Genomic DNA, 20,171 nt, shown 5'->3' with positions numbered 1-20,171 from the left:
TATTTGTGTGTGTGTGTGTGTGTGTGTGTGTGTGTGTGTGTGTGTGTCTATCTTGTGTCCATGCGCCTGTCCTGTCTGTGTTTGCATTATTGTGTGCTCTTCAAAAAAATCTCGTAAGCATTCCAACGGTTATCTTTCTTTGAATCTCGCACCAACCGGATTTTCCCAATCCACCTGCACATTGAGATCTCCCATGACCACTGTAATTTTGCCTTTTGTCATGCATTTTCTATCTCCCGTGGTAACTCGTAGACCACATCCCGACTACTGTTCCAGGGCCTGTTTATAACTCCCATCAGGATCCTTTTCAGTTATCTGTCCACAGTAGTTCAACATCTTCACGTCTTAGGTAACTTTTTTGTAATAATTTTAATTCTTTTTTTTTAACCCCAAGAAAGCCGCACCTCCACTTCTGCCTTCCTGCCTGTCTTTTCGATACAATGTGTATCCTTGGACGTTGAGCTCCCAGCTATAATCTTCCTTCAGCCACGATTCAGTGATGACTGCAACATCATACCTGTCAATCTGTAACTGTGCTACATTTTTTTTTTAGCGCTGGAAATGGTTACATCCCGACACGCGGGACAGAAACAAGGTCGCATTGTGTATTCCAGCTAATGCCAGCCGGTTTAGCGAGCAGAGCGGCGGACACCCCCGCTGAAATCCGGAGGAAAACACACAGAGGATGCAGAGGGGGATCACAAAGTCCAGGAAAGAGGACCAGGTCGAGACAACAGAGACTTATGGAGAAGAGGAGTTCGGTGGGTAATACCGTTCCGGCTGACCGGAAGTGCACTGAGAGCGGTAAGCGTGAAGGAGTTGAGTGCTTACTGATCTGGTTAACAACAGATGGTGCAATCCGGGTCACTTACGATCGAAGAACGTGTTTGAAGACTGGATATTGAACTTTTTACTGTTGGACTTCGGCCACATTCCACCGTGATACAGCACTGGCGGCACGGGAGGTCGTTCCTGCCTGTGGCCATCGAACGTGCAGCTCCTCCCGTGGAGGGTCAGACACCCTGAGCCAATAGACTGGTCCTAGACTTATTTTCCATCTGGCATAGTTTGCATTTTGTTGTTTGATTGTTGGTGGTTTTTCTATTGCTATATTTACGCTCTATTCTTGGTTGGTGCGGCTGTAACGAAACCAAATTTCCCTCGGGATTAATAAAGTATATCTATCTATCTATCTATCTATGTATCTAAGTTCATCGACCTTATTAGGCATGCTGCGCGCAATCAAATACAACATTTCCAGGCCTGTATTCACCCTTTCGGATTTAGTACGCCTTTTACGTTGCGACTCATCCTAGTGCCTGTTATGTTTCTTACCATGAGTGTCTCCTTGCAAGGAATCTCACTACACATTGCCCCTGCCTGTAAACAAACAGCCTCCTCTTCAGCACTATCACTCCGGTTATTACCCCTCCCCCGCTAAATTAGTTTAACACCACCCAAACCAACCTACCCGCAGGGATATTGGTCAACCCTTTTGATTCAGACCTTTTGTACAGGTCACACTATTCCCAGAAGAGATCCCAACGATGCATCAATCTGAGCCCTTGCTCCCTGCATCAGTTCTGGAGAGACAGACACCAGTACCCAGTGGAGTGCGTGCTGGACAGGGTGACGAGTTTCATGTTCTTGCGTGCCACTGTCTCTGAGAATCTATTCCTGGCCTAACTCATTGATGTGAAAGCACGCCAGTGGTCACCAAATACTTCAGCGATTCTGAACTGGTTGCATCACCATGTGCAATGGAAACTCTAACGCACTGGATTGCAAAAGGCTGCAGAGGCTTGTAGCCTCAGACAGATTCATCGGGCACAACTCTCCCCACCATCAGGGACACCTTCAACAGCTGGTGCCTCAGTTCAGCGGCGTCCATGACTAAAGACCTCCAATATCCAGGACATGCCTCACCCGGGGGAGAGGTCCAGGAGCCTGAAGAACAATTCTCAAAACAGCAGAAATAGCTTATTCCTCCCCACCATCAGATTCATGAACAGTCCACGACCACCTGAACAATGGCCGAAAACTTCAAAGTATATTTATGATCAAAGTATTTATTCAGAGTGCAACTCTAAGATTGGCAAACATCAAACACCTAACACGTGAGGAAAGAAGAAATTACAGAAATGGCAAAAAGCGATCAAGCAACACATACAATATCAAACATCAAACCAGGAGTGCACCGGGAATCATTTCAGTTCAGCATCGCTCTGCCAGTTTAGATAATCACTTTTTTTCAAAATATTCATTTAATGTTGTAACTTATTGTACTATTTGTCTTTGCGCAGGACCGTTACCGCAAAACAAACAGCGTTCAGTCATGCAAGTGAAATTATTTCAAGTGCTGATTGTTATGTCCCTTCAGATTTTCTTTGCAGTTTTATTTCTCGCCAGTCGATGTCTCTCTTACTTGTAACTTTGCAGCCGTTGTTTACGCCCTGTTGCTTCGTTGCTCAGCAATTGAGCTTCGACATCAGGTCGGCCATTTTATGATCACTTGCATATTTCATTCGCCATTAAGTAGAAACAGCTTATTACGATTCGCAGGAGATGTAATTAACATTCGAGTCCGGCTCTTCTGCGAATACCTAGAAGAACTGACATTTCACTCAGCTCCTTGCGCACTGGAACGCGCTGTGAACAATACACCGGCCATAAAGCTACCACTACGCCTGCTGAAACCCTTATGAAGGGTCTCGGCCCAAAAGGTCAACTGTTCACTCTTTTCCATAGAAACTCCGTGGGCTGCTGAGCTCCACCAGCGTATTCTGTGTTCCTCTGCAAATCTCTCGCAGTTCCTTGCTCTCTTTCCTCTCTTCCATGCACGATTTCGCTCCTCTCCCTCTCACACTCAGACTTCCTTCCATCTGCCTCCCCTCTGCGTCAAACCGCATTCAGCAAAACAGGCCAGGCTGTGCGAAATTCCCAGTTAGAAAAGCACGCCCCATGTGGGCATCCGTTCAGGGAACATGTTCCTAGAAAAGGAGGTGTTCGGATGTGTCAGTGTGCACCATTGCTAAAATCAGGAAGAGGAATGCGGTGAAGAAAAGGGAAACCAAAGACCACTGGACAGTGAAAGGGATAGACAGAGTGGCAGTGTGAATGGAAACAGAAATGGAGGAGAATAAGTAAAAGTGGGTTAGAGCAATGGTGAGATTTGGAGGGGTTAGAGTGAAGGGAAAGGGGAAAGAAAGGGGAATGGGGAATGGAGTTGAAGAGGGAGCAGAGAGTGCGGATTGAGAGAGAAAAAGGAGACAGTGAATGTGAGAGAGAAGGAAGATCATGGTGGGAGACGGAGAACCGAGAGTGGGGAGTGGGAGAGAGAGAAGACAGGATGAGAGTTAAAGGGAGATTGGGGAGTGGGGGGGGGGAGAGAAGAGAGATTGGGGAGTTGGGGGACAGAAGGGAGATTGGGGAGTGGGAGAGAGAGAAGGGAGATTGGTGAGTGGGGGAGAGAAGGGAGATTGGGGAGTGGGGGAAGAGAAGGGAGATTGGGGAGTGGGGGGAGAGAGACAAGGGATATTGGGGAGTTGGGGGAGAGAAGGGAGATTGGGGAGTGGGGGGAGAGAGGGGAGATTGGGGTGTGGGGGGGAGAAGGGAGATTGGGGAGTGGGGGAGAGAAGGGAGATTGGGGAGTGGGGGGAGAGATGGGGAGAGATTGGGGAGTGGGGGGAGAAGGGAGATTGGGGAGTGGGGGGAGAGAAGGGAGATTGGGGATTGGGGGAGAAGTGAGATTGGGGAGTGGGGGAGAGAAGGGAGAATGGGGATTGGGGGAGAAGTGAGATTGGGGAGTGGGGTAGAGAGAAGGTGGTCAAGATAAGGAAAGTGAAGAGCCGATGGGTAATGGGAGAGATGGAAGGGGTTAGTTTGTGGGATGGAAATAACATTCGAGAGAGTATAAGTGGAAAAGAGACAATGCAGGATGGGGATTGGCACAGAGAATGTAGAGTGGGGAGTGGGAGACTGAGAACTGAGATTGGTGAGAGGGAAATGGTAATGGGGAGACCTAGACAGAAAAGGAAGAGAGCGGGTTGGAGAGAAAGTTAAGGGAGAGAGAGGAGTTGGATTCCATAGAGGGAGAACGCAGGGTTGGTGGGAAGTTGTGGGTGGGAGAGAGAGAATGAAGGGTAGGAACTGTGAGAGAGAGAGACACCGGGAGCGAGGAGTGGGAAAAGGATACATGAGAATGTTCAATGGGAGAGACAGAAGGAGTGTGGAGAGTGGGAGAAAGATAATTTTTGGTTGGGAGTGAAGAGAGAGAAGAGAGTGTGCTTGGTGGGGCGTAGAGATGGGAGAGAGAATTGTGTGGAAAATAAAAGGGAACGTGTGTTGGTGACAGAGAAGAGTGGAAAGTAGAAGACAGAAGGGAGCGAGAGCTGTGGGAACGCAAACAAGAAGCGTCGGCCTGCGTCACTGAGGAGGGAGAGTCGGGAAAGCGAGAGAAAATTCGGAGAGTGGGTAGTGCAAGGGAGGGAGAAATCTGAGATTGAGTGTGTGAGAGAGATGGGAATAAGGCATTCAGACAGAGGGAAGGGACAATAGGGAGTGGGAGTGAGAAGTGGTTGCAGGCTGTGGGAGAGAGATGGGAGAGTGGGGAGCGTGAGAAAGAGAAGGGAGAGTGGGGAGTGGGGGAGAAAGAGAGCGAGAGTGGTGGCAAAGATGCTGGAGTCAATTATAAAAGATGAAATTACGACACATCTGGACAGCAGTAACAGGATCGGTCCGAGTCAGCATGGATTTACGAAGGGAAAATCGTGCTCGACTAATCTTCTGGAATTTTTTGAGGATGTAACTATGAAAATGGACAATGGAGAGCCAGTGGATGTAGTGTGCCTGGAATTTCAGAAAGCCTTTGATAAAGTCCCACATAGGAGATAAGTGGGCAAAATTAGGGCATAAGGTATTGGGGGTCGGGTACTGACATGGATAGAAAATTGGTTGGCAGACAGGAAACAAGAGTAGCGATTAATAGCTCCCTTTCGGAATGGCAGGCGGTGACCAGTGGGATACCGCAGCTGTTTACAATATATATTAATGATTTAAATGAGGGAATTAAAAGTAACATTAGCAAATTTCCCGATGACACAAAGCTGGGTGGCAGTGTGAATTGTGAGGAGGATGTTCGGAGAATGCAGAGTGACTTGGACAGGCTGGGTGAGTGGGCAGGCGCAGTTTAATGTGGATAAATGTGAGGTTATCCCCTTTGATGGTAAGAACAGGAAGGCAGATTATTGTCTAAATGGAGTCAAGTTAAGAAAAGGGGAAGTACAACGAGATCGAGGTGTTCTTGTACATCAGTCACTGAAAGTAAGCATGCAAGTACAGCATCCAGTGAAGAAAGCTAATGGCATGCTCGCCTTCATAACAAGAGAAATTGAGTATAAGAGCAAAGAGGTCCTTCTGCAGTTGTACAGGGCCTTGGTGAGACCACACCTAGAGTACTGTGTGCAGTATTGGTCTCCAAATTTAAGGAAGAACATTCTTGCTATTGAGGAAGTGCAGCGTAGGTTCACAAGTTTAATTCCCGGGATGGCGTGACTGTCAGATGTTGAAAGATTCGAGAGACTGTGCTTTTATACTCTGCAATTTAGAAGGCTGAGAGGGGATCTTATTGAAGCATATAAGATTATTAAGGGATTGGACACGCTGGAGGCAGGAAGCATGTTCCCGCTGATGGGTGAGTTCAGAACCAGAGGCCACAGTTTAAGTATAAGGGGTAGGCCATTTAGAACGGAGTTGAGGAAAAACTTTCTCACCCAGGGAGTCGTGGATATATGGAATGCTCTGCCCCAGAAGGCTGTGGCCAAGTCTCTGGATGCTTTCAAGAAAGAACATAGAATAGTACAGCACAGTACAGGCCCTTCGGTTCACAATGTCGTGCCGACCCTGAAACCCTGCCTCCCATATGCCCCCACCTTAAATTCCTCCATATACCTGCCTAGTAGTCTCTTAAACTTCACCAGCGTTTCTGCCTCCACCACTGACTCAGGCAGTGCATTCCACGCACCAACCACTCTCTGAGTAAAACACCTTCCTCTAACATCCCCCTCGAACTTCCCACCCCTTACCTTAAAGCCATGTCCTATTCTATTGAGCAGTGGTGCCCTGGGGAAGAGGCACTGGCTATCCACTCCATCTATTCCTCTTATTATCTTGTACACCTCTATCATGTCTCCTCTCATCCTCCTTCTCTCCAAAGAGTAAAGCCCTAGCTCCCTTAATCTCTGATCATAATGCATACTTTCTAAACCAGGCAGCATCCTGGTAAATCTCCTCTGTACCCTTTCCAATGCTTCCACATCCTTCCTATAGTGAGGTGACCAGAACTGGACACAGTACTCCAAGTGTGGCCTAACCAGAGTTTTATAGAGCTGCACCATTACATCGCGACTCTTAAACTCTATTCCTCGACTTATGAAAGCTAACGCCCATAAGCTTTCTTAACTACCCTATCCACCTGTGAGGCAACTTTCAGGGATCTGTGGACATGTACCCCCAGATCTCTCTGCTCCTCCACACTACCAAGTATCCTGCCATTTACTTTGCACTCTGCCTTGGAGTTTGTCCTTCCAAAGTGTACCACCTCACATTTCTCCGGTTTGAACTCCATCTGCCACTTCTCAGCCCACTTCTGCATCCTATCAATGTCTCTCTGCAATCTTTGACAATCCTCTACACTATCTACAACACCACCAATCTTTGTGTCGTCTGCAAACTTGCCAACCCACCCTTCTACCCCCACATCCTGGTCGCTAATAAAAATCATGAAAAGTAGAGGTTCCAGAACAGATCCTTGTGGGACACCACAAGTCCCAATCCTCTAATCTGAATGTACTCCCTCCACCACCACCATCCTCTGCCTTCTGCAGGCAAGCCAATTCTGAACCCACCTGGCCAAACTTCCCTGGATCTCATGCCCTCTAACTTTCTGAATAAGCTTACCGTGTGGAACCTTGTCAAATGTGTTACTAAAATCCATATAGATCGCATCCACTGCACTACCCTCATCTAAATGCCTGGTCACCTCCTCAAAGAACTCTGTTAGACACGATCTGCCCTTCACAAAGCCATGCCTACTGTCCTTGATCAGAGCACGATTCTCTAAATGCCTATAGATCCCATCTCTAAGAATCTTTTCCAACAGCTTTCCCACCAAAGACGTAAGGCTCACTGGTCTATAATTAGCCGGACTATCCCTACTACCTTTTTTGAACAAGGGGACAACAGTCGCCTCCCTCCAATCCTCCGGTACCATTCCCGTGGACACTGAGGACATAAGGATCCCAGCCAGAGGCTCAGCAATCTCTTCTCTCGCCTCGTGCAGCAGCCTGGGGAATATTCCGTCAGGCCCCGGGGACTTATCTGTCCTAATGTATTTTAACAACTCCAACACCTCCTCTCCCTTAATATCAACATGCTCCAGAACATCAACCTCACTCATATTGTCCTCACCATCAGCAAGTTATCTCTCATTGGTGAATACCGAAGAGAAGTATCCATTGAGGACCTCGCTCACTTCCACAGCCTCCAGGCACATCTTCCCACCTTTATCTCTAATCGGTCCCACCTTCACTCCTGTCATCCTTTTGTTCTTCACATAATTGAAGAATGCCTTGGGGTTTTCCTTTACCCTGCTCGCCAAGGCCTTCTCATGCCCCCTTCTTGCTCTTCTCAGCCCCTTCTTAAGCTCCTGTCTTGCTTCCTGATATTCCTCAATAGACCCTTCTGATCCTTGCTTCCTAAACCTCATGTATGATGATTTCTTCTGCCTGACTAGATTTTCCACCTCACTTGTCACCCATGGTTCTTTCACCCTACCATTCGTTATCTTCCTCACCGGGACAAAATTATCCCTAACATCCTGCAAGAGATCTCTAAACATCGACCACATGTCCATAGTACATTTCCTTGCAAAAACATCATCCCAATACACACCTGCAATTTCTAGCCTTATAGCCTCATAATTTGCCTTTCCCCAATTAAAAATTTTCCTGTCCTCTCTGATTCTCTCCTTTTTCATGATAATGCTACAGGCCAGGGAACTGTGGTCACTGTTCCCCAGATGCTCACCCACTGAGAGATCTGTGACCTGACCCAGTTCATTACCTAGTACTATATCTATTATGGCATTCCCCCTGGTCGCCCTGTCCACATACTGCGACAGGAATCCATCCTGGACACACTTAACAAACTCTGCCCCATCTAAACCCTTGGAACTAACCAGGTGCCAATCAATATTAGGGAAGTTAAAGTCACCCATGATAACAACCCTGTTATTTTTACACATTTCCGAAATCTGTTTCCCAATCTGCTCCTCTGTATCTCTGCTGCTACCAAGGGGCTATAGAATACCCCCAATAAAGTAACTGCTCCCTTCCTGTTCCTGACTTCCACCCATATTGACTCAAAAGAGGCTCCTGCTACATTATCCACCCTTTCTGTAGCTGTAATAGTATCCCTGACCAGTAATGCCACTCCTCTTCCCCTTTTTCCGCCCTCTCTCTATCCCTTTTAAAGCACTGAAATCCAGGAATATTGAGAATCCATTCCTGCCCTGGTGCCAGCCAAGTCTCTGTAATAGCCACTACATCATAATTCCATGTATGTATAAACGCTCTCAGTTCATCACCTTTGTTCCTGATGCTTCTTGCATTGAGGTACACACATTTCAGCCCTTCTACCTTACTGCCTTTACACCGTTTATTCTGCTTTTCTTTCCTCAAAGCCTCTCTGTATGTTAGATCTGGCTTTACTCCATGCACTTCTTTCACTGCTCCGTCGCTCTGGGTCCCATCCCCCTCGCAAATTAGTTTATACCCTCTCGAACCATGCTGGCAAACCTACCTGCAAGGATATTGCTCCCCCTCGAGTTCAGGTGGAACCCATCCAATCTGTACAGGTCGTACCTTCCCCAGAAGAGATCCCAATGATCTAATAATCTAAAACCCTGCTCCCCGCACCAATTCCTCAGCCACGCATTCAACTGCCATCTCCTCCAATTCTTACCATCATTTTCACGTAGCACTGGCAGCAATCCTGAGAACGCCACCCTTGAGGTCCCGTTCTTCAGCCTTCTGCCTAGTTCCCCAAACTCACACTTCAGGACCTCATCCCTCTTCCTGCCTATGTCGTTGGTTTCAACATGTATCACGGCTACTGGTTGCTTTCCCTCTCGTACCAGGATGTCGTGCACCCGGTCAGAGACATCCCGGACCCTGGCAAAGAGATGGATAGAGCTCTTAAAAATAGCGGAATCAAAGGTTATGGGAATAAGGCAGGAATTGCATACCGATTGTGGATGATCAGCTATGATCACAGTGAATGGTGGTGCTGGCTCGAAGGGCTGAATGGCCTGCTCCTGCACCTATTGTCTACTATCTATTGAGAGTGGGGAGAGAGAGAGAGAGAGAAGAGAGAGAGTGGGAAGCGCGAGAAAGAGAAGGGAGAGTGCGGAGTGGGGTAGAAAGGAGAGTGGTGAGTGCGAGACAGGGAAAGGGGAGAGGGGAACGGGAGAAAGAGGAGGGAGATTGTGGAGTGGAAGAGAGTGGCGGGATAGGAAGCGAAAAGGGAGAGTGGGAAATGGGGGAATGAAGGGTGAGTGGGTATGGGAGAGATAGAAGGGAGAGTGAAGGATGGGAGGCAGACAAGTGCGAGTGGGGAGAGCAGCAGAGAACGAAGCGGGGGGGGAGAGGAAAGGCAGCGGGAGAGAGAAGGGGAAGTGGGTAGATGTAGAGAATACGGACAGTGAGGTGTGGGAGAGACAGAGGGATGAGTGGCGAGGTACAGAGGAGGAAGGGACAATGGCGAGACGGAGAGAGGAGTGGTGATTGGGAAGTCGAAGGTAGTGAGTGTGAATGAGTGAAGGAAGAGTTGCGAGTGGTGAGTAGGAGAGCGGAACACGATTGGCAGAGAGAGTGTAGTAGGGAGTGAGAGACAGAGAAGGGAAGGAGTGGGAGGGGGGCAGCAGTGTGGGTGCTAGAAGAGAGAAGGGAGAGTGGGGCGAGGAAAGAGAAGGAATTGTGCCGTGAGGAAGAGAATAAGGAGAGGGTGGAATGGGAGTGACAGACGACAAAGAGCGGAACAGCAGAGAGGAAAGTGGAGGGAGAGAGAGAAAGGATTGTGTGTGGGAGAGTGAGAAGGGAGAGTGGGGAGAGAGAGAGAGACGGAAGAGTGGCTACTGGAGGAGTGGGGAGTGTAATGGGGAGATGGGATGGTGTGGCCGGTTAGAGACGGTCAATTAAGAGAGAACGGAGGGAGCGAGAGAGAAGGGAGAGTGCGGAGTTGGGGACAGGGTATTTATATTGCTGCGTGGGAAAGAGAAAGCAATGTTGGGAGAAGCATGAATGGTTATTGGGAGAATCAAGAATGGGGATTGGGAGAGAGAGAGATCAGAGAGGCGTGTGTAAGACGCAGAAGGGGAAGTAGGGGAGGGAGATGGGTGTGGGTAATAGAGGACCGAAGGAAGAATGTGGACTGGGAGAGAGAAAAAAGGGTGGAGTGGGAGGAAGGGAAAGGAGAGTGGGGAGTGGAAGAGAGGAGGAATGGAAGGGAGAGCGGGGAGTGGGAGAGAGGAGAAAGGGTGGGGAGCGTGGGGATTAGGAGAGAGGAGGAAGGGAAGGGAGAGTGGAGAGTGGGAGAGAGGAGGAAGGGAAGGGAAAGTGGGGAGTGGGAGAGAGGAGAAAGGGTGGGGAGCGTGGGGATTAGGAGAGAGGAGGAAGGGAAGGGAGAGTGGAGAGTGGGAGAGAGGAGGAAGGGAAGGGAAAGTGGGGAGTGGGAGAGAGGAGAAAGGGTGGGGAGCGTGGGGATTGGGAGAGAGGAGGAAGGGAAGGGAGAGTGGGGAGTGGGAGAGAGGAGGAAGGGAAGGGAGCGTGGGGAGTGGGAGAGTAGAGGAAGGGAAGGGAGAGTGGGGAGTGGGAGAGAGGAGGAAGGGAAGGGAGAATGGGGAGTGGGAGAGAGGAGGAAGGGAAGGGAGAGTGGGGAGTGGGAGAAGGGAGGAAGGGTAGAGAGTGTTAGAAGAGATGGGAGATTAAGTAGCCGGAGAGAAGATGAGGGAGAGTGGGAAACATAAGAGAAATAGGGCAGTGTGTAGTGAGAGTGAAAAGCGAGTGCGGGCAGTGGGAGACAGAGACCAAGGAGAGTGGAGAGTGGGAAAGCGGGGATTGGGTGCAGTGAACGGAGAGAAAGAAAGGTGTATCGGGAGAAGGAAAGAGAGAGGGAGAGTGGGGGCGGTGGGCAGTGGGAGAGAGGGAAGGCAACGTGGGGAGTTGGAGACACGGAGAAGGGGCGGTGTGGAAAGATAGAGAATGAGGGGGGAGCGGGTAATGTGAGAGAGGGAAGGGGTGGAGAGTGTCAGAGAGAGAGACCAGATGCAGAGAGGGAAAGGAGAGTATAGAGCAGAAGAGGGAACAGTAAGGGCAAGGAGTGGGTGAGTGGGAAGTGTGTGTGAGAGAAGGAATCGTGTGCGGTGGGAGAGAAAGAAGGGAGAGCGAGAAGTGAGATAGGAGAGGGAGAGTGCGTAGTCGGAGGGAAGGATAGGTACGGAGTGTGTCAGGGAGTGGGAAAAGACCATAAGACCATAAGACAAAGGAGCAAAAGTAGGCCATTCGGTCCATCGAGTCTGTTCCGCCATTTTATCCTGAGCTGATCCATTCTCCTATTTAGTCCCATTCCCCCGCCTTCTCACCATAACCTTTGATGCTCTGGCTACTCAGATACCTATGAAGTGGGGATTGGGAGAGAAGGAAGGGAGAATGGGGAGTGGGAGAGAGAATAGTGAGTGGGGAGTGGCAGAGATACAGGTGAGAGGGGCTTAAGAAAGACGGGACAGTGGGGACTGGGAGACAGATTGGGGAGAGCGAGGAGTAGAAGAGAGAAGGGAGTGTGGGGTCCAGGAGAGAGGCGGGCAGCGGGGTTTGGGAGAGTGGGTTTGTGAGGCAGAGAAGGGAGAGTCCGGTGCGAGACAGATGAGACGGAGTAGTAAAAGAAAGAAGGAAGTGTAGTGAAGAGAGAGAAAGGAAAGTGGAGACTGCAAGAGGGAGAAGACAGAGCGGGGAGATGAAGAGAGAGAAGCAGGAATAGGGAATAGGTGAGGAAGAAGGGACGGTGTGGTGTGGAAGAGAGATTCCGGGGAGAGTCGAGTACAAGAGTTTCACTCCACTTTTCAAGAGCGCGAGAGGCAGAAGAAAGTATACTGAAGGCCGGTCGGTCTGACCTCAATGGATAGGAATGTGTGAGAGTCGATTATTAAGGATGATGTCTCATGGTAGTTTGGGCAAATGATTAAAAGGGCCGTAGTCAGCATGGTTTGCAGCCAAATCTGTAGGATTTAATTGAAGAAATAACAAGTGGGATAGACAAATGACAATCGGTTGATGTTGTGTACTTTGAATTTCAGAAGCCCTTTGAAAAGGTGGCACACACGAGGCTGCTTAACAAGCTACCAGCCCATAACATCACAGAAAAGAGTCCAGCACAGATAAAGCAGTGGCTGATTGCCAGGAGGCAACAAGTGTGAATGGAGGCAACATTTTCTGTCTGGCTGCAGATGTCCAGTGGTGTTCCACAGGGGTCTGTGTTGGGACCGATTATTTTATGCTATATGGCAATGACATGGATGATGTAGTTGATGGCTTTGGCACAAAGTCTGCAGACGATATGAACCGAGATGGAGGGGAAACGGGTAGAGTGGGAGAGAGGGAAGGGAGCGTGGGGAGTGTAGGAGAGAAGGAAGGGTAGAGGGTGAGGGAGAGAGTTGGGAAATAAAGGAGTAGGAGGAAAAAGAGGGAGAGTGGAAAAAATGAGAGAAATCTGACTGTGTGTGTGAGACAGAATGTGGTGTGTTGGCGGTGGGAGACAAGGAGTAAGGAAGTGGGGAGTGGGAGAATGACAAGGAAGAGTGGGCATTGGGTACAAAGAACTGAGAGCTAGAGAATGAGGTGGAGGAGTAGGAAAGAGAGAAGGAGTGTGGGTGACTGGGCAGTGGGGAGAAGGAAGGCAGGTGGGGAGTGGAAGACACGGAGAAGCGGCAGAGTAGAATGACAGAGAATGGGAAGAATTTGTCTTTGTCCCCCTTTCTCTTTCTCTTTCTTTCCTCACTTCTCACTCCTTCTTCCCCTCAGCCTCTTCCAAACCCCTTCCCAGGATCTCCACTCTGCTCCACTGTCTTCTGTCTCTCTGTCCCTTTCTCTCTAACTCTCTCTCTCTCTCCCTCCCTCTCTCTATCTCCCCCCCCTCTCTCTGTCTCTCTCTCTCTCTCTTTCTCTCCCTCTCTCTCTCTCTGTCTCTCCCTCTCTCTCTCTGTCTCTCTCTCCCTCTATCTGTCTCTCTCTCTGTCTCTTTCTCTCTCTGTCTCTCTCTGTCCCTCTCTCTCTCTCTCTCTCTCTCTCTCTATACATATACATTTCCTCAATTTCTCTACCTCCTCTCTTTTCCTCATCCGTTCTCGTTCACACTCTCCCACTCTTTCTCCACACATTCTTTCCCTACACAGTCACTGCCCTGCATCTTTCCCTTATTATCTCTTACTCCATTATTCCCAACCTTTCGCTTGCCTCCCGCTTTCTCCCCAATTCCTCCTTTCCTGTAGCTTGCTGTCTCCGCCACCCACCCGTCCAAACCAGCACCACTCCCCCACCCCGCACCGTGATGACTGTTTCACACGCTCAGTGGATTACAGATGTCGTATAATTTCTCGCTGGTTGGAAAGATTCAATGTTCCCTCAGAAGATAAAGGCTTGTGGTTTGAGGGAGAGGCCTGTTTGTTTCCGTTTAGTGTGCGACAGAACAGGTGGCGGAGGGGTGTGGAGAAGAGGGGGAAGAGACAGGGTAGGGGAGGTGGAAAGAGAGGGGGGAAGGAGAGGGGGAAGAGAAGGGTAAAGAGACGGGAAAGAGAGAGAGAAGAGAGAGAGGGAGAGAGAAGAGAGAGAGACAGAGAGAAAGTGACAGGCAGAGAGAATGAGAAGAGAGAGAGAGAGGAGAGATGAGTGCAAATTGGGACATTTGCTTTCAGTGAATCAAGGCACAGTGATAAATTTTGATTCGCATCTCGTCCATAAACATCAATTCATCACCTCGAGACTGGGAGTGAGGTTTCGTGAAAAGTAGGGGGACAATTAATTAAATTAACAAATCATACAGACCAATTAATCACAACACTGCATTAGATAGATTGTGAAGTTAGTTGTGCATCTCTCAGGACGTCAGAATGTTGGACGTGTGTGGGGTCTTTGATAATATGCACTGTTTTATTGAGGCAGAGAGATGTGTAAACAGTGTACATGGTTTGCATGATGTACTGAACTTGTTCACAACTCTCTGCAGCGTTTCCGGTGCTTGGCAGTGCTGTTGCCTTAACCACACGACTAGTTTCCGCACAGGATGTATTCTGTAAAAACAGACGATGGTCGTCCCGGAGCTGCTGATTCTCTTCAGTGTCTCGAAGAAGCAGAGACGCCGCTGAGTTTTGTTAACGATGGCGTCCCTGTGGCTGGACAAGGAGAGGCTGTTAGTGGTGTTCACTCTCAGGAAATTGGAGCTGTCCACCCTCTCGTCCTCTACCGTTGAAGTAAACAGGAATGTGTGCATCGCCCCAGCTGGCTTCCTGTTTTCAGTTACCAGCTCTATTGTATTGGTGAAATGGAGGGGTGGGGAGTGTTGTTGACTTGATACCAGGTCACAAAGCTCTCCAGCTCCTACCCGACACGCGGATGGACAGGGTTTATAGGAGTAAATTCCAACTGTGTGCAAATAGCACTGGCTCTGTGAATATGGCTGGAACTGTCCAGACGGACTGAGGGGTCTGTTTATGAGCTTTCTCCGAATCTCGTCCTTCTCTCTCACTTTTCTCACTCTCACCTTCCTCTCTCTAGTCTCTCTCCGCTTCTCCTCTCTCATCCCCAGCTCTACTATCTCTCCCCATCACTCTCCTCCATTACTCCCGACTCTCTCCGCCTTACACCACTCTCACACTAACCCCTCTCCCCCTCTGCTTACTCCCTACCTTCCTGAATCCTGCATCACTCAGATGAAACATACTTTTTCCCGCGCCCTCCTCATCCAGCCAAAAAGCTTTACCCAGGACATGGATTTAGTCAACTTCCGGTGACTGTGATTTACTGTCAGACCCTCAGCGGAGAGGGAGGGAGAGGCCATTAGGAAGAGGGAGAAACACAGTTGAGGGAGTTGGGGAGTGGGAGAGGGAGGAGGGAGACTAAGGGTTGACGAGATGTGGGGAGAGATAAGAGTGTAGAAGGAGGAGAGCTAGAATGGGTAAAGAGCTGGGGGGAAGTTGAGAAGTAGGAGGTAGTGGGGAAACTGGAGAAACAGGGCTGAGTGGAACCAGACTGGAGAGGAAATTCACTCTCACCTTCTCCCTCTCATTATTCCTCCCCCCTCTCCTCCCCCCCGCGTGACTCTCTCTCTCTCTCTCTCTCTCTCTCTCTCTCTCTCTCTCTCTCTCTCTCTCTCTCTCTCATTGTACTGTAAAGGCAGATGGAAGAAAGGAGGAGGACAATCGGCAGGAGAGACGCAGGGTGGAATGACAGATATGTATTCTGAGGATAACGAGGCAAATGCCGAGATACAATTAATTACTGACTCTGCCAGTGCACTTCCCCCTCTCCACCTCCGTCTACCCTCGGTCCAACTCTTTCTCCTCTCCATCTCCGTCTACCCTCGGTCCAACTCTTTCCCCTCTCTACATCTCCGTCTACCCTCGGCCCAACTATTTCCCCCAGTCCGTCTCTGTCTACCCTCGGTCCAACTCTTTCCTCTTTCCCCAAATCTTTCCCCTCTCTCGGTGGCCGAAGGACAGATGTGACAGTGTTGAGGAGAGAAAGGGAGTAAAGGAGAGGGATGTTAAGGTACAAAGGGTAGAATATAGGGGGAAGAACGGGAGAGTGCGGGTAAGTAGGTTGAAGACGGTGAGAGTGGATGAGCGAGGCGGACGAAGGGCGAGTGGGTGCAGTGACAGAGGGTGAAGAGAGGCACCTAGGGAAGGAGGAGGGAAGGTGGAGGGGAAGAAAGTGAGCAGCGATAGAGGGTGGGGAGGCAGTGACTGAAAACAATTTTAAGAGAAACTTTGGCAAACGAGAGAAGGAGAGGAGGAGATTGGAACAGGGATGGGATAGAGAGGGAGGGAAGGAGAGACAGAGAAAGGAAAGGTGGACTAGAGTGGAGGTGGAAGAGATGGAGAGAGCTGGGGCAGAGGAGAGTGTGCGAGTGATTGCGAGACTAATAGAGGGGAGAGGATTGTGTGTGTGTATGAGAGAGATAGAGATAAAGGGGGAGAGAGATTGCAATGAACAGTCGGGATGGACAGAGGGAGTGAGTGCGCGTGGGAGGGATGGGTAAGAATGGAGGAAAGGAGAGAGGTGCAGGAAATGGGAATAGAAATGGGTAGAGGGGAGGCGGTGTAACGGAGAATAACGCACACAAAATGCTGGAGGAACTCAGCAGGTCAGGCAACATCTATGGAAAATAATACGAGTGGACTTGTCAGACCAAGACCCCTCTTCAGCATCGAGATCAGCAAGATGACAAGATTCGATCAGTGGGGAGTAGGAACTTTCCAAGGATGCTGCAGGATAGTTTGTAAGATCACAGCAAGTGAAAAGTACAATATATAATGAAAAACACAATCCCAAGTCTAAAACAACGAGTGAAAGTATTGAGGCTGGGAGAGAGTCAATTAAGAGAGAGGGGAGAGAAAGAGATCAGGGAGAGTGTGGAGTGGGGGAAAGGGAATTTATATTGTTGTTTGGGAAAGAGAAAGCACTGTTGGGAGAAGCACGAATGGAGTTTAGTAGAGAGAGATGGGAGAGGCGTGTGTGAGACACAGAAGGGAAAGTAGGGGAGGCAGATGGGAGTGGGTAATAGAAGACCGAAGGAAGAGTGTGGACTGGGAGAGAGAAAAAGGGTAGAGTGAGAGAGATAGGGAAGGGAGAGTGGGGAGAAAGGAAGAGGAGAGAGCGTGAATAAGAGATGGGAGATGAACGAGGACTAGAAAAAATGAGGGAGAGTGGGAAAAGTGAGAGAAATCGGAGAGTGTGCATGTGAGAAAGAAAAGCGAGTGTGGGCAGTGGGAGACAGAGAGTAAGGAGAGTGGAGAGTGGGAAAGTGAGGATTGGGTACAGTGAACGGAGAGAGAGAATGAAGTGTGAGGAGAAGGAAAGAGAGAGATAGTGAGGGCGGTGGGCAGTGGGAGAGAGGGAGGGCAGCGTGGGGAGTTGGAAACACAGAGAAAGGGCGGTGTGGAATGATAGAGAAAGAAGGAGGAGCGGGTAATGTGAGAGAGGGAAGGGGTGGAAAGTGTGAGAGAGAGGGACCAGTTGCAGAGAGAGAAAGTAGAAGACGGAGCGGAAGAGAGCACTGTGAGGGTAGGGAGTGGGAGAGAGCACCGTGAGGGTAGGGAGTGGGAGAGAGAGAAGGTAGAGTCGGGAGGGTGTGAGAGAGAAGGAATCTTTTGCGGTTTGAGAGAAAGAAGGGAGAGTGAGAAGTGAGGGAGAGTGGGGAGTGAAGGTGGGGGAGTGTGTATGGGAGAGAAGGAAATGTACGGAGTGCGTCAGTGAGTGGGAATAGTGGGGTTTGGGAAAGTGAGAAGTGAGAATGGGGAGTGGGAGAGAGAAAGGTTAGTGGGGGGTGGCAGAGAACGAGGTGAGAGTGGGGAGAAGAAAGATGGGAGATTGGGGCCTAGGAGAGAGATTAGGGAGAGAGAGGAGTAGAAGAGAGAAGGGAGTGTGGGTCCGGGAGAGAAATGGAGAGTGGGTATGTGAGGAAGAGAAGAGAGGGTGCGGTGCGAGAAAGAAGAGACGGGGTAGTAAAAGAGGGGAGGAAGTGTAGGGAGAGAGGGAGAGAGAGAGAAGGGTGAGTGGGGATGGAAAAAGGGAGAAGACAGAGTGGAGAGATGATGAGAGATAAGGAAGAATGGGGAATAGGTGAAGAATAAGGAACAGTGTGCTATGGAAGCAGAATTCCGGAGAAAGGGGAGTACGGGTTACACTTGAACTACAGGGGGACCAATATCCTTTCAGGGAGGTTTATTAGTGCTATTGGGGAGGCTTTAAACTACATTTGCAGGGGGATGGGAACGAGAGTGCCAGAGCTGACAGTGGAGCTGGGGTGAAAATAAGTGATGTTAGAAGTTCAAGCAAAGCCGCGAATAGAAAGGTTGTGAGTGGTGGTAAAAATCTTCTGGGGTGTATATATTTCAATGCTAGGAGTTTGCGGGGTAGGCAGACGAGTTGTGGGCGTGGATTGACACGTGAGATTCTGACGTTATAGCAATTACTGAACCTTCGCTACAGGAGGGGCAGGACTGGCAGCTTAATATTCCAGGGTTCCGATGTTTCAGATGTGATGGAGGCAGAGGAATGGAAGGTGGGGGGGGGGGCGAGGGTGGTAGCATTGCTTGTCAGGGAAAATGTTACAGCAGTGCTCAGGCAGGACAGATTAGATGGCTTGTCTACTGAGTCCTTATGGGTGGAGCTGAGAAACAGGAGTGGTATGGCCACATTAGTGGGGTTGTATTATAGACCACCCAATAGTCAGCAAGAATTGCAGGAGCAAATCTGCAGAGAGATAGCAGGCAACTGCAGGAAACATAAAGTTGTGGTGGTAGGGGATTTTAATTTTCCATATATTCATTGGGACTCCCATACTGCTAGGGGTCTAGATGGGTTAGATTTTGTAAAATGTGTTCAGGAAAGTTTTCTAAATCAATATATAGAGGTACCAACTAGAGGGGATGCAATATTAGATCTCCTATTAGGAAACGAGTTAGGACAAATGACGGAAGTGTGTGTAGGGGAGCACTTTGGTTCCAGTGATCATAACACGATTAGTTTCAACTTGATCATGGATAAAGATAGATCTGGTCCTAGGATTGAGGTTCTAAACTGGAAGAAGGCCAAATTTGAAGAAATGAGAAAGGATCTAAAAAGCGTGGTTGGGACAGGTTGTTCTTTGGCAAGGATGCGATCGGTAAGTGGGAAGCCTTCAGAGGAGAAATTTTGAGAGTGCAGAGCTTGTAAGCTCCTGTCGGGATTAATGGCAAGGTGAATAGGAATAAGGAACCTTGGTTCTCAAGGGATATTGCAACTCTGATAAAGAAGAAGAGAGAGTTGTATGACATGTATACAAAACACAGTGTAAATAAGGTGCTTGTGAAGTATAAAGAGTGCAAGAAAATACTTAAGAAGAATATCAGGAGGGCTAAAAGATGACGAGAGGTTGCCTTCGCAGTCAAAGTCAAGTATAATCCAAAGAGCTTTTACAATTATATTAAGGGTAAAAGGATTGTAATGGATAAAATTGTTCCTGTTGAAGAACAGAGTGGTCGGCTATGTGTGGAACCAAAAGAAATGGGCGCGATCGTAAATGTGTTTTTTTTTTTGCGTCTATGTTTACTAGGGAAGCTGGCATAAAGTCTATGGAATTAAGGGAAACAAGTAGTGAGATCATGGAAACTGTACAGATTGAAAAGGTGAGGTGCTTGCTATCTTGAGGCAAACTAAAGTTGATAAATCCCCAGCACCTGACAGGGTATTCTCTCGGACACTGAAGGAGACTAGTATTGAAATTGCAGGGGCCCTGGCAGATATATTTAAAATGTCGGTGTCTACAGGTGAGGTGCCGGAGGATTGGAGAGTGGCTCATGTTGTTCCGTTGTTTAAAAAAGGATCGAAAAGTAATCTGGGAAATCATAGGCCGGTAAGTCTAACGTCGGTAGTAGATAAGTTATTGGAAGGGTACTAAGAGATAGAATCTACAAGCACTTGGACTTATTAGGGAGAGTCAACATGGCTTTGTGCGTGGTAGGTCATGTTTGACCAAACTATTGGAGTTTTTCGAGGAGGTTACCAGGAAAGTGGATGAAGGGAAGGCAGTGGATGTTGTCTACATGGACTTCAGAAAGGCCTTTGACAAGGTCCCACATGTGAGGTTATTTAGGAAAAGCTCAGTATACATGGAGAGGTGGTAAATTGGATTGGACATTGACTCAATGGATCAAGCCAAAGAGTGGTAGTAGAGGATTGCTTCTCAGAGTGGAAGTCTGTGACTAGTGGTGTGCAACAGGGATCAGTGCTGGGTCCATTGTTATTTGTCATCTATATCAATGATTTGGATGATAACGTGGTAAATTGGATCAGCAAATTTGC

At 48.8% G+C, this 20,171-nt stretch overlaps 1 long non-coding RNA gene across 1 annotated transcript; it reads right to left on the bottom strand.

Annotated features, from left to right (window-relative positions):
* Window positions 1-2,139: 2,139 nt before the first annotated feature.
* Window positions 2,140-14,478, bottom strand: LOC140185216 (uncharacterized). Its single transcript, XR_011882531.1, has 3 exons — window positions 14,315-14,478; window positions 9,022-9,230; window positions 2,140-2,990 (listed from the first exon to the last, which is right to left on the bottom strand). It is a non-coding gene; the product is annotated as an uncharacterized lncRNA (long non-coding RNA).
* Between the last annotated feature and the right edge of the window lie 5,693 nt (window positions 14,479-20,171).

This window comes from Mobula birostris, chromosome 20 (assembly GCF_030028105.1).
Source record: "Mobula birostris isolate sMobBir1 chromosome 20, sMobBir1.hap1, whole genome shotgun sequence".
In the NCBI taxonomy this organism is placed as follows: domain Eukaryota; kingdom Metazoa; phylum Chordata; class Chondrichthyes; order Myliobatiformes; family Myliobatidae; genus Mobula; species Mobula birostris.
Note: the sequence above shows the minus strand (reverse complement) of the source record. Positions and strands in the feature narration are given on the sequence as shown.